The sequence below is a fragment of the Balearica regulorum genome, chromosome 8 (assembly GCF_011004875.1).
Source record: "Balearica regulorum gibbericeps isolate bBalReg1 chromosome 8, bBalReg1.pri, whole genome shotgun sequence".
NCBI lineage: Eukaryota > Metazoa > Chordata > Aves > Gruiformes > Gruidae > Balearica > Balearica regulorum.
In genome coordinates, this window is record NC_046191.1 from 24,997,796 (window position 1) to 25,011,217 (window position 13,422).

Here is a 13,422-nt window from a genome sequence, read left to right on the forward strand (position 1 = left end):
CTGTGGCACTGATTTATTACAGAAAATAGGCGGATAGATAAAAACAGATATCTAACAAACATAATTTAACCATGCATCTGTCAATTTGGAAAATAAATCTAGCATTTTGTGGCAGTCCTCTTTCCATTCAGACTTGTGGAAAATAGCACAAATACATGTGCAATCCCATTGCTGGCAGCGGGATAATTCATACACATGCTTAATATTAAGCAAAGGTGAAGCATGGTGGCAGCTCAGAGAGCAGAAGCGAGACCTCCCAGCAAGGACAGGCTGCCAGGGCATCCTCGCAGGGTGCTGGAAATTGCTCCTGCCGTGAATTTTGATCCCCCTCTCTTCCCTGCACCCGGCAGCTGCCCTCTGCCTCGCGCCGGCACCGCTACTCTACTATCCCAGTAACGTACGCTGACTCTTTAATAACCTCAGGAGCTACTTTATAACCCTGGCTCCCCATGCATCAGGAGCATGTATTTTACCTCTTACTTGTGGTTTCCCAGCTGTTAGCAGTAGTGAAGAACGTTTAATAAATGAAATAATGGTGTCTTATATCAGATTAACGCTTCTTAACAACATATCTACTAGTATTAGTTTCAAGGAAAAAAAACCCAGCATTGTTTCCTTTTAACACTTAACTGCTCTGTCTGCATGTGCGATGGGAAATGTTTCTCCTGCCAAACCTGTTCCGCATATTTTCCCTAATGGCTTTTCCATTCAGCTCAGGAGTAAGTAAATTAACATTCAGCACTTTTCTCTCTCTCTTTTTTTTTTTTTTTTACAACCATTATTCTTCCATATCATTTCTTAAATACCCTTTGGAGTTACCCACAAGAGTGACACTGAGACAATAATTTACTCCAAGATAAAGCATCAGCAGAAACTTCACACATTTCCATAACTACTCCAATTCCTACTAACATACACAATTTTTACTTACAGATACGTATGTATGTGAGCACAAGTATGTCCCATATGTATCCCTTATACTAAAAAAGTTTAAGTAATTTTTGTTACTCGTTCAGTTTCTGGTTTTGACCATAAATAATTATCTACCCTCAAACAAAACTACTTCCTACCTGTTTGTGTCAAATTCAAGCCTGAATTGTTCATCAGTTTCCATTTAATTACTGCTAAAATATAGCCAGCAGTCACCACAAAGGTTTTTAGACCTGACCTAGGAGAATGCTCTCCAAAGCAATTACAGGTTTCCTGGAAATATTCCTTCTGAACTTTTATGTAGAAAACTGTTGTGAGAAAAACATCTTAGACTTGATTGCCAGCTGCTGGGCATCACTGGAAGTCGGATGATACCAACAGTGTAGCAATCAACTCAGTTTTGCGCAAATTTCCAAGCTCCACATCGGCGTATATCTCTGGCACTTGCTGCGCTGTGTTGTTCCATAACATCCCAGCACTTCTGCTGCTCTGCTGATACTACTGCTCCTATCTGACACCAGATCCAGTAAGAAAAACACCTTGCGACAGAGGGAGTTGCTAGACTAGCAAGGCACGAGAATAAGGACGATGCGCGTGGTCATGTTTGTGCTAGGCTAGGTCTGTGTGCAGCCACTTTGACTCCCAAAATAGCCTGCTGTCAAAGAAGCGGGCTGCAGGGTACACCAGAGAATTAAAGAGAATTTCAAAGCAGAAGCGTGTCTCCGTAAAACTGGCATGTTCTGAGAAAACTTTGCATGAAGAATTTTTCAATTGGCTCAAGCTTTAGATTGTGATGTTGTATTATTTTCAATGAGAGTAACTTTAAAAAGAGAACTTTTTCTGAAGCACATTGCGATACCCCCTGGAATACTGTCTGCTTGGACAGAACAAATGGGTATGGCCACGTTCAAGGCAACATGAACATTTGTCACAGCTTTGATCTGTAGAGAATTTCAGTAATTCCACAATATAGCACGGTGCTTTAAAAATGTGATTCACTGGTTTGAGATGTGACTTGTTCAAGCACCAAGACCAATATTTATACTCTTTGGTGGTTAAGAAAGATGTCACATTCAGAAGAAAATATGTTCTACACAGAAGCATGTGGACTTGTCAGCAAACACTGAATGCAGTCATATATACTAATATGTTATTAATTGCTTTGTGGATAGAAAAATCAAATCCCTGATGCACTGCAGAATGAAAATATCTTCCCTCTCTGAAATGGTGAGCAAACTTGTATCCTAGACACAAACATGTACTCCAGCATTCCTCAAAATCTTGTGCAGCTTTTAGTTTAAAACTTGAGATTCATTCTCTAATACCAGCTGGAAAAAGATAAGATTAGATGTGTACTAGTTAAGGCAGCACGTAATTAAAATTCAAAGCAGTAACAAAAGCTGCACTATGCTGTTTATAGGTGAGATGCAGGCATAAAGTTTAATGAGCCTCTTTGTTTTCTCACCCCCCTGCGACTTGTTCCAACTCTTTTAACTATTCTTTTGCCTTGTAAACTTCGGGTCCACGAGAGGTGAAGATCAGTTTGAAGGTGCATATAACATAACGAGCGTGTCTGAGTTTGTGTTTCACTGCCTTGCTTCCGCTCAGCTGCTCTTGTGAGGCTGGAACCTTGCAGAGTACTAACAGCAACCAAGTTCAGAAGTCAACCAATAAATTGGTGCTGCAGCAGTTCCAAATGCTTGCATAGGAAAAACATTAGTAGTACGTGCACAAGCATTCGCTGACCTTATTGGCTACTACTGGAGTTCAGACTTCAGCGCGTCTATGAAAGAGCTGGGAATTGAAAGAACAATCTTAACAGAGACCTATAAATGAAAGGAAGCACACTCCAGCAACATGGGTTTGTAGGAGATCCGGTTCTTGACCCAAAACCTGAGGATAATGCCCTAAGGAAATGGCTAGAGGTGCCATATCCAGCTCCTCTGCACTGCTTTCACCAGCCATTGGGGTACCCTACATTTTTGGGGGATTTATTCTAGTACATCCATGAGGCAGAGAAGGTCTATTTTCCAAACATCACACAGAGGTGCTGCTGTGACTGAAGGACTTGAAGTCATCTCTCCATAATTCTGTATACTGAATTCATCTCCCTTTCACAGGATCCTTGCTCAAATTAAACATATCTACCACACCAAGGGCGTGTAGATGCTGCAGTAATTGGTTTGTTGGTTAGTCTCCTTGTAGCCACTGCTCTCATTGTGAAGAATGAAAAAGCCAAGACCAAACACCCCAAAGCTTTCCTGGCCTCTTTCTTTCATCTGGTCAACGTTTTCTCTCACATCAAATGTAACCTGCTTTCCTTTACTTCTAATGTGCATCGTAATTTATTCCCACCATAACTTCCTTAATTTCTACTTACTTTATGGATCTCACTTCCATTATCCTCTATTTACATTTTCAAATCAGCATCTTCGTGCTTTCTCCTCTAACAGAAATTCCTCATAGACACATACCACTTCACGTCCATCACTTCATTTTCCTCCTCCAGACTCCTTTGCCACAAATCCTACCAAAAGAGCATGACATCCATAAAATGAAATGTGTTATGAGACTACTGATTATTATATTACCAAATAATGTCTCAATAATTTATTGTTTTCTCATATCCCAGTTCATCAGCTGCCATATTGTGCTACAAACTCCTGGAGATGGGAACTATCCTCCTCTCCAACCTCAGCCTCGAGTCCCACCCTCAGTGCAGTCCTGGTCCATGACTGCGGTGCTCAGGAGTTACCAAACACAAATTACTACTACTAAACAACAGAGTTGTGTTGTGCCGAGCCCTACGCAAACTGAGGAACAGTGATCCCTGCCTCAAGCTGTTTTGCAAGTCTGCTGCAGATGTCTGGGTGCCGATGCATACATTCAGAGCATTGCCCACTATTGCACACGTGAATCTGACTTTGCCAAACACTGAATAAGTGTTCACAGCCTACTTACGTTGACACAGCTGTACGGAAACACTTACAACTTGAACAAAATGTTTGCTAAAATCAGCTTAAACTTCAAAAGGGGGCCAGGCTGAGCTAGGGCATTAGCCTTTTTAAGTGAAAAGCATTGAGTAATTCTGACCCATACATCTTACATTTGGCAGAAAGCAAGAATATTCCTTGCGTTTATTCCTGGGGTGGGATTAAAAAGGCACATTATACAACAAACAAACAAATCCCATTTGCATTGTTTTTACTGAAAGACTTTAATTTAACAGCTCTGACCTGGATTAAAAATGATGACCCTCCAAATTCCAAACCTTCTTCATATAAATACCAGCTGCCCATTTACAGCATCATTTGAGCCAGTTCTTAATTTGTAGCTGGCTCCCCACCACCTGCCATTAACAGCTTATCCAAAGCTGAACCTGATTGTACAAAGAGAGGAGGAAACCAAAGTTAGTTCTTAACCAACCTATGATCTATCACGCCTAACTATAGCACGTCCCCCTCTAAGCATGGCACTGCTCTGCTGGTGGGCAGATTAATCTATCAGATATACAAAGAAGGGAAGGGTCTACTGCTTTGCAATTACTGTGGCCTAATCTTATTAAAATAACAATATCTATACAATAATTAGGTGTCAGAAATAACAGGTACTGCTCTAGTTATGCCCTCTTCTTTGACTCACTATTTCAAGAGATAGTGATCCAGTGGCCTCTAGTTCTGACCTTTGTCAAGTATTCCTGAGATCTGCAGCTCAGCTTTTCTAATCTTACCTTGAGTCCTCTTCGGTGACTGCCCCCCCCTTACAGACTTCCCAATTACCTCAATATTTGCAGTATTCCCTAAAGCACCACTACATGGAACACTATTAGCTCTTATCTGTTTTATCTATTAACCTTAGGAATATTGGCAAGCTATTACGGGCAATCACTGCGTTTACAGAAAAAGGACAGAAAAGGGGCCACTTTAAAAGCATATGTGGAAATTGCTTGCCATTTAGGATACATTTCACATTTTCTTCTAAAGGAAAAAGAACTAGATATTTCAGAAGCAAAACCACGTATCTCAATTAAGCCTCCCGGCTGTTTTGCATTTGGTGAACTACTCCTGTAATTTTTTTAAAGATGCTTCTACTTGCCTGTATTTTTCCCACACTTTTTCTGTTGCTCACTCCTCATAGAGAATCCTTCAAAAGACAAGAGCCACCTGGGGATGAAGATATCCTGGATCTCTAACTCCAGCCCCATACCCTGTTTCCCAGGTTGACTGCCAGGTTCTTAGGTTGGCGATGCTGTGCATCTGCCTGGGGATGGGAAACAGACTCCTGAAGAGCAAGAAGCTTCAGGAGAAATAGATAGTTCGGGAGAGAAGGAGCAGTCAGCACAGAAGAGACAGTAATAGGATGAGACAGTAGTTAAAGCTAGAGGAGAGATCTGCAGGAGCAAAGCTCATCCCCATTCACACACCCTCAGTAGAACCAGCAAGTTATTTACAGATTTATTTATTTATTTTCTAATCAAAGTGTTTGAGGCTTTTTGAAATCTGAAATTTAGAAATATTGTCTGTAAAGACAACCAAGATCAATTTTTCCCCTCTCACTGGTGGTTTGTTTGGTCTTTAAATTGCAGATTTGGCTTTGCGATCACATTGTATAAGATTGCTGATCCAGATAAAAGGGGAAAGAATTTGTCTGCTTCACAAACCAACTCAAAACACAACATTTTGATCTGTTGGTTTTGGTTACTGCTATTTTTTTTAAACAGGAAAAAAACCCTCATAATCTTCCAGTTTTCTAAAAAGCTCAAAATGTTTCGTGAAAACGATTTCTCATTTTGAGCGGCAGAGCAGTGGCAGAGGTGTACAAATGCTCTAAGCACAGGGAGGAGAAATCCTGGGGGCTCTGCTGTACATTTGGGGTGAGATTTCACACGCACCGCTCTTATTCAGCCTCCTCCAAAGAGAGGCTAACTAAGTAGTCAGGGTGATTTAGAGGTGCTGAACTCTGCTGGCAAAAAAAAAAATCCCAGGTGTTTGGTGTTTTCCATGTTTAAAGCTGCTGTTTAATCACAATTTTATTTTGAAATAGTGCAGAATGCTATCGCCGACTAGAACTCAGTGCTAATTCCATCTCTAATCAGTAGATGGCACCATGAATTCATCAAACAGGACGGAGACCAGAAAGAAGTATAAATATATCCTAAAGAAAAAAAAAAAAAAAAAAAGAGGAAAAAAGCATACACCCAACTTGACACACATAAAGCAGGAATTAAATTCAGAGGGTGTAACTTTCTCCCCATTCCACCTCTCCAAAAATAAATTCAGCTGTGGATCATGCTGTGTTACATCCCAACACTCAAACAGCAGCTATACCTAAAATGTCCCCAGCCTTGTCCTGTCACTGACCTACATTGTCTCATGACCTCCTGTGAGATTAAAAAAACCACCAGAAACAAAACAAAGCAAAAAAAAGCACACCTCTGTCCTCCTCTTGCTCTGAACAGCATCTCTGGAGGAGAAGGCCTCCCCTGGCTGGAAGGAGGACCCAGGAGGAACCCACGGGAGCTCAGAGGAGAAGGTCCAGGCAGGGTTGCAGCTCCAGCCCCAGAGGTTGAGCTGGCATTTGTAAAGCCTCACCTGGGGCTTCTGCTCCACCGAAAAACCCCTTCAGCTCTGAAGCTGAAGCTTGTGTGCAAATGCATGCAGGGGGTCCGTGAGTCCATCCCGCTAACCACGGGCTATTGGCAACTTTAAGGCTGAGAGCAGACAGGTGGAGAAGAGTTTGAGACTTTTTTCTTCCACCCAAATAGCAAAATTTCTACCTGGGATTCAAAGGTTGGTAGAGGCAGCCTCAGCCTCTCCCTCACCAGCGCCCTGCGTCCCTGACAGAGCTCGGCGTGAGCCAGCAGCTCCGCAGCAGAGCCTTGCTGCCCACAGCGCACGCTTGCCAGGAGGCGAGCTCTGTTCAAAGGAGCAGTTCAGCATATCTGGGTGTTTACTGTTCTCCTGGCCCAGCTGCGCTCATCCTAACCTGCGCTGGTAGGATAACTATTTTGACAGGCGCGGAGCTGGCACCCACCCGGCACCTCTTCACACCCACCGGGCTCCCACAGGGCTTCGCTGGCGGGTGCGAAGTGCAGAGAGAAAGCGTGTTCCTGTGCGCACGCCAAGTGATGTGCAAGATGTGCTCACCCCCAGCAAAAATCTGCTGCCTTAAATATGGGCTCCCCATGCTCTTACATATGAACAGTGAGTGTGAAAATCCTGCCTGACCATCTGTTCCTTAAAGGTTTCTTCCTTTTGCTGCGTGTTAGAATTTCTCCCCAAATCTTCTTCAGCAGCACAAATCACATCAGTGACATTTATAGGTTAAGTAAATAGTATGCTGCTGACATCATCTAAGCACGGTAACAGGCATAGTCAGGTTGTGTATGGATAGCTTTAATGCTGTGGACTTCAAGCTCCATTTGTCTTGCTCTCAATGAGCGGTAATTAAAATCTGCAGTAGCAGAAGTATTGCTCCGAGAAGCAATAGCTCTACCATGCAAAGCACAGAAATTTCGCCAACAGAAGAGACAATTCAATCAACAGTTTCAACCGTGGCACAGAAATGAAAACTCTGACATTTAAAATTTAGAGAGAAAGGCAGCACAACAGTAAAAAGATAAGCCTACCTTGCATTGTATGGAGTCATCTCAGGCCCAAGGAGGAGATGCTGTAAATTTTTGCCATCTCAGGCTCTGCATGTCTGGTTGTTGCAAAGTGATTTTTCTTCCTGGCCATTCCTTGTTATTTTCCCAGCCTGCCTAGCAGAAACAACTCAGGAATTACCAATACCATCGGCAGTGACACAATTGATTAAGTATGAGCAATACCAGCTTGGGTTTTGCATTCAGTCAGAGCTCTGTAATGGCAGCACAAGGGGCCTCGCTTGTTGAGCAAGAAGGGCTTTATGTCACTTGTCCCTGCAGCAAGGCACAAGTGAGCTTGACGGAGAAGGCAGCAAACATACTGTCAGAAGCCATATTCGCAGGGACAAGGCAGAACAATGGAGATTAAATGACAGTGCAGAAACAAGGAATTAAATCATCCCCGAGGCTCAGATATTCCAGGCTTCCCCGTGACACCTGCTAGAGGCACAGGGGAGGACCTGGAGCGAGTCCCTGTGGAGGTCTCGCCGCCTGTACCAACAAATTGAGGGAAAACCTGCAGAAACCGGTTGAGGTTCTTCTAAAAATCATGGGCCACGCAACTTTGTGTCCAGCTGCACGCCCACTTTTCAGCCTACTTTTCCAGTGTGAAATCTGGACTGGAAAACAACAGCAGGATTGCTTCGAGCCCAACTTTTTTTATTCTTTTTCTTTGCACGCAAGCATAACTCCTGCCTGCCCTCCCGCTGCGACAGTGTAGTTCACTTGCAAGTAGTTGTAATAAGAAAGGAAAAGAATTGTTCACTATGCATTGAAAGAGGTTACGCAGGCCACTTATATGTGGCCTTATATTCTTATTTAAATTAAAATAATCTTATTTAGATTAAAAACATGAGGGCAGGAAAGGTTGCAAGCAATTAGCATAGTCCTGTTGCCAATGTCCCATTGCTAAACCTCCGAGGTTGCAAGGAGGTTCCTCCATACCATGGATGCTCTCCACGGATACAGGGCTGTGCTCATGCAACAGCAAGACGCTAGCTTATGTTTGCATGATATCAAGGACTATGAGGTCTTAATGAAATTACCCTCACCAGTACTAGAAATGATCCTTAAATGGTGCCAAAGTGTCCGTTTGCAATGTCTTCACCAAACTGGTCTCCTGTGCCTGCTTACAACAGAAGAGTAAGTTATGAAACGAGCCACCACCTGCTTGGTGGTCAATCTGAAATACAGCAACCCATGATTGCTGCTCTGCTCTGCTCAAACAAAAAAAACAAAAAAAAAGGGAGTTGACTTTACACAATTCAATAGCAAGGAGAAAGTGGCCAAAGGCAATATTAATGAATTTACACAATTCATTCATGCTTGTTATCAATATGGGATTGTTTCCCTATACACTTTTCTCCTCGCTAAACGGGGCAATTTTCTACCAGCTTCAAGCTGGATAAAATCTTTTTAAAACTAGTTGCTTAAAAGCAGAAAAATAAGCACGGCTAAGCAAAATTAAGATTATTTGTGCCACGGTGTATTTAGTAGGATATCATTAGGAATTAGGAATTCCATTTAGCCAGCAAAGATATGTTTAAGCTAGCGACCAAAATACACCTTTAAGATGCCCAGAGTGCGTGCCTGCTGCCCCTGCGCGGCTGCTGCTCCTGCAGGGTAGCCGTGAGGCTGGCACCATCCTTCTGCTGTCCCTTGCCACCCCACCTCCGCTATCACAGAACGACATGCCTTTAGCACCAGTCTATGGTTGTCATAACTGCCAGTATTTCCAGTTTTCTGCGTACCTGCAGCTGGTTGTTGCTCTGATAACTTTTATATTGCTACAGAGCAACAATGACTGATCTTAAGCCCGAAGGAGTATTTTCACTGTAAGCACCACTGTTCAGCCCTTGTAAGTGGAGCCAAGTAATTCACAGAGAATTTTATTTGACAAACATAAACATGGTACGTGTGAATTTTCATTAATATTTCACATGAAGAAAACAAGGCCAAATTAATCAGGTATGTACTGCAATTTAGCCATTATGTCTGGGGATAAGCAACGTGGCTCTTACACCAAACCCACACCTCTCTGCAATTCACTCACTGTTTGAAATTAGCGAGGATATTTCTTTGCAAACAGCTTTTTTTGCCCGCCAGACCTTCTCTCTAGAGCTTACTTACATATTTTGATTTGTAGCTAAAGTCTGAAAAAGTTTTCCTTTAAGTCCTCCGTCTCACATTCCCTGCTCCGCAACGCACAGTCCCTCCAGGGCCCTTCTCACCTCGCGGCCACCGCAGCTGCCCATGCTTTTCTGGACCTCCCTTCGCAGGACTCCACAAGGCGCAGGAGGAAAGAAGTCACTTGGCAGCAGATCCTGACCTGACTGCATCCCACCAGCTGCAGATGATGATGGAAACAAATCCCACCAGCCTCGGCAGTCTTCACATCCATCTGCTAGTGGATGTGAGAAAAAAAAAAAAAAATTCTTCAAATTGTACCTGGGTTGTGGAGCAGCCAGAGGTTTGACATACATTCACAAAACCGCAGGAGCTCTACCACAGGGTCGTACCAGAGCTTGGTGAATTCAGCCTGAAAGGCACGGACATTTTCCAAGTGTGCAGCCACGGAGCTGTGGATAATCTAAATTCTGCATTTTGTTGCAAAGAAGCATCTAATTCCTCAAATGTAGCGCTGAGCTAATGTCAGCATTAACCTAGAAAGCGTGTAGCTGTATAACAGCAATTTGAACTCAGGTTTCAGAAGCAAGCTGAGAATTCTGTACTAACAAAATGCACTTTATGACATAGTCCACACCTAGTTTTAAACGCCTCACAGACCCTTAATGGTTTGGAGGGGTTTTTTTCTTGGTGTGGGTTGTTTTCTGGGTTTGGTAATATTTCATTTACAGGAAGGTTGAAGACTGTATGCCAATATATGCACTTGCACCATATTTCTCTAAATATGTTCCAGGAAATGCCATACTCATGAACTGCTCTGTAATGTAATCCTTCAGACTGGAGCAATTCATAAGAACCGGAGAACAAAAAAGCTTTTTCAGCAGGTATAGTTAATCAGGAAGTGAGTACATGGCACATTAGCATCCCCTAAGGGTTTCTAGTACTCAACGGGAGTACGGTCAGTTTGTTGTTTTGCTGGGAAAGCTGTCACAGGACAGACGTCCTCATTAGAGCTCCATTTTCACGTTCTCTGGAGTTCGGAGCAGAAGCTTTACCATCTCTGCTCCGAGACCTTTATTGGTTGTAACCCAGGACCGACGCAAAGGAAAATTCTCAGCCCTACAGTCCAAAAAGTTCACAGTGTAAGAAGCAATTCACACTAAGGATAAACTGTGAAATGCATTCTTAAAAGTGTTTTATTATCCTTTTTTATTCGAGCCTGGTACTGGAAGTAGACATCTTTCTTTGACACAAAGCCCCTTGTCCCACTACCAGTGTGAGAGCTCGAGGGACAAAACTGCAAATTGGTTTCCAAGTCTATTTTAGGAATGGTTTAACTATTAAAAGAAGAAATGTGATATTCAAATCAAATGGCTAAATTTTTCAGTATTAAAAGGTGATGGGGTGAGATCTGCTCTGATAGCACAGAATAAAGAACGAAATGCAAATATCTTGGTGCAGAGCAGCTGTGCACGGTCCAGCGTCTGCTGAAGTCACGCGTTTCTGCCTGCTGAATGTGGTAGGGGATAAAGCCATAGGGGAGCTCCTGGGGGACAGAAAACCAGGGGGCTGGGGCTGGCATTCCTCTCCCGGCACAGCTCGGGCAGCGTCCCAGGCTGCAGTGGGCGATGCACAAGGTGAGCAGCACCCTCGCTGCAGCATGCAACCCCCAGCACCCCACAATAAACTCCGGCTGCCCCACAGTCTGCAGTGAGATTGTGCACCAGGGAACATTCACCCAACACCATTGCATGAAGCCCCCAAAAAGCAGTAGTTTAAGGGACACGGCAGCTCTAAATATTGTGCTTTCCTCCCCGCTGCTGGAGCGGACTCAGAACAGGATAACGAATTACATGAGGCTGGCACGTAAGGCAATAAGCCTCCAAACGTGGAGGCGCACACCTCTCTGGAGCCTGGCAGGCGTCAGCAGGATGCGATGCAGACGCTCGGGCTGTACCTGTGCAGTATTGCTGCATACGGCAGCTAAGCGTGGTCCGTACAGACACTGAAACCCAGTTTATCTCAAACTGTTTCCAACACTAAGGGAATATAAATATACTCACAATATACATAAGCAAACCTACATTTGTTTACAATTAGCAGAGAAAGGTTTCTTACTGTTTCTATTAAACTATTTTTGATTAGTACAGTTCTTATCGCTCACTCGAAAAAGCGGAAGGCTTTTATAGGTCTTTTGCCGTAGAAGTAACACAAACATTATCAGGTGACATCATAACTCAACTGCACCAAAGGGAATGGTGCATTGCTAATTTACATGAGCAAAGGATCCAGCCTCCAGGGTCCTCTGTGTTTTCAAATTAAAATGGACACACTGCAACCTTTAGTCTAAAAGAGGGTAGCCTGGTATAAAAAGTACTGAAAAAAACCTGCTGGTTCAAAACCAGCTGTGCCTTTGTACTAGCTTTTTTGTAAAGCATATTGCATGTATTTTCTTGGCCTGATTCATAAAACAATGCACCCAACCACACACAACACAGCGGGCATGAAATTCAGCCACGTGCTGCTTTGAGTGTGTCTGCATGTACCACTGCTCCAATAATCCAAGTTTAAGTGTCATCGGCACTGGGGGCAAGTCAGTGCTCTGAAACATGTCTGCTTACGGGAAATCTGTCCTACTCTGCTTGTCTAAGGGTTTGTCTACACAGGGGAGATTTACAGAGGCAGTTATACTGCTGTAACTGAGCATTAAACCTCTGTAGTCACACTGATGCAACTCCCTAGTACCAATGTACTTACTTGCAGTTCAGATTAAATTGCTTTGAATGCAATATAATTATTATACTTGCATAATCATAAAAGGAAATATCCCTTTGCAGACAGCTTCTAAGAAGTGAAAGGCTTTTCTGCCCTGGAAAAGACTAGGCAGATGTAAATAATACAGCATGAGCTTTTTTCTTTCTCTGGTTATCTGTGTCTCTTAACAGCCTGCCCGTCAGGCAGCTTGGGCTAACGAAGGGGGGCACGGGTTCAAGGCAACTAGTGTTTTCACATGTTGAGTGACACCAGGTAAGTCACCTGTTCTTGCCTTCAGGTTTGTTGGTAAAACCAGCATTTTTTCTGGCAATTCTTTAGAGGAAAAAATGACAATTTAATACAGTCAGTGTTTAATTTTCCCAGCTCTGATACTTTGTCATCTTAACCTTGACTAAAATAAACCAAAACGTCTATTGCTCCAGAGCTCCACATTACCACGATCCCCACTCAAATGTGACTCCTCTGCTCAACGTATTCAGTCCCGACACTTGCAAAAGGTTTGCATATTCAGAAACAACTGTCCGAGCTCAAAACTGAGCTCTTCTGTGTGAATTTAACTGGTGTAATTCTCCAGAGACAGGTGAGGAAGAGCAAAGACACATTTGAATAAACTTCCTCTGAAGCCACAGAGGAAGGAGAAGTTCTTTGTTTTGGCATGGTGTTTTACCTGCAGTGCTACAGAGATGCACGTGGTGACTGCCATCTCACATGTCCAAAAATAGGTCCTATGACACCATCTTGGCCTGCTAGATGAATGGGATACACAGCAGGTCCACTACCTGGTTTAAATGACCTTAGAGTCTATCTGCTGATAGGTCAGTGTTGGTCTAGTCTCAAAAACCACACTTGTGTATTTGTAAGACTTATTGCAATCAAAGAGCTGTGCTACTGCTCCAGAGCATGACGGGCTGCTGCGGTCACAGCTGCACCTCCCAGCCAGGCACTGG

General features: G+C 43.3%; 1 long non-coding RNA gene across 1 annotated transcript in view; it reads right to left on the reverse strand.

The window, feature by feature from the left end:
- Positions 1-13,422, reverse strand: part of LOC142602778 (uncharacterized) — a 33,149-nt gene that overhangs the window by 816 nt on the left and 18,911 nt on the right. The window contains exons 3-5 of the long non-coding RNA XR_012836570.1: positions 9,805-9,977; positions 7,559-7,690; positions 3,311-3,457 (exon numbers count right to left, since the gene is read on the reverse strand). This is a non-coding gene — a long non-coding RNA (uncharacterized LOC142602778). The remainder of the gene's footprint in view (positions 1-3,310; positions 3,458-7,558; positions 7,691-9,804; positions 9,978-13,422) is intronic.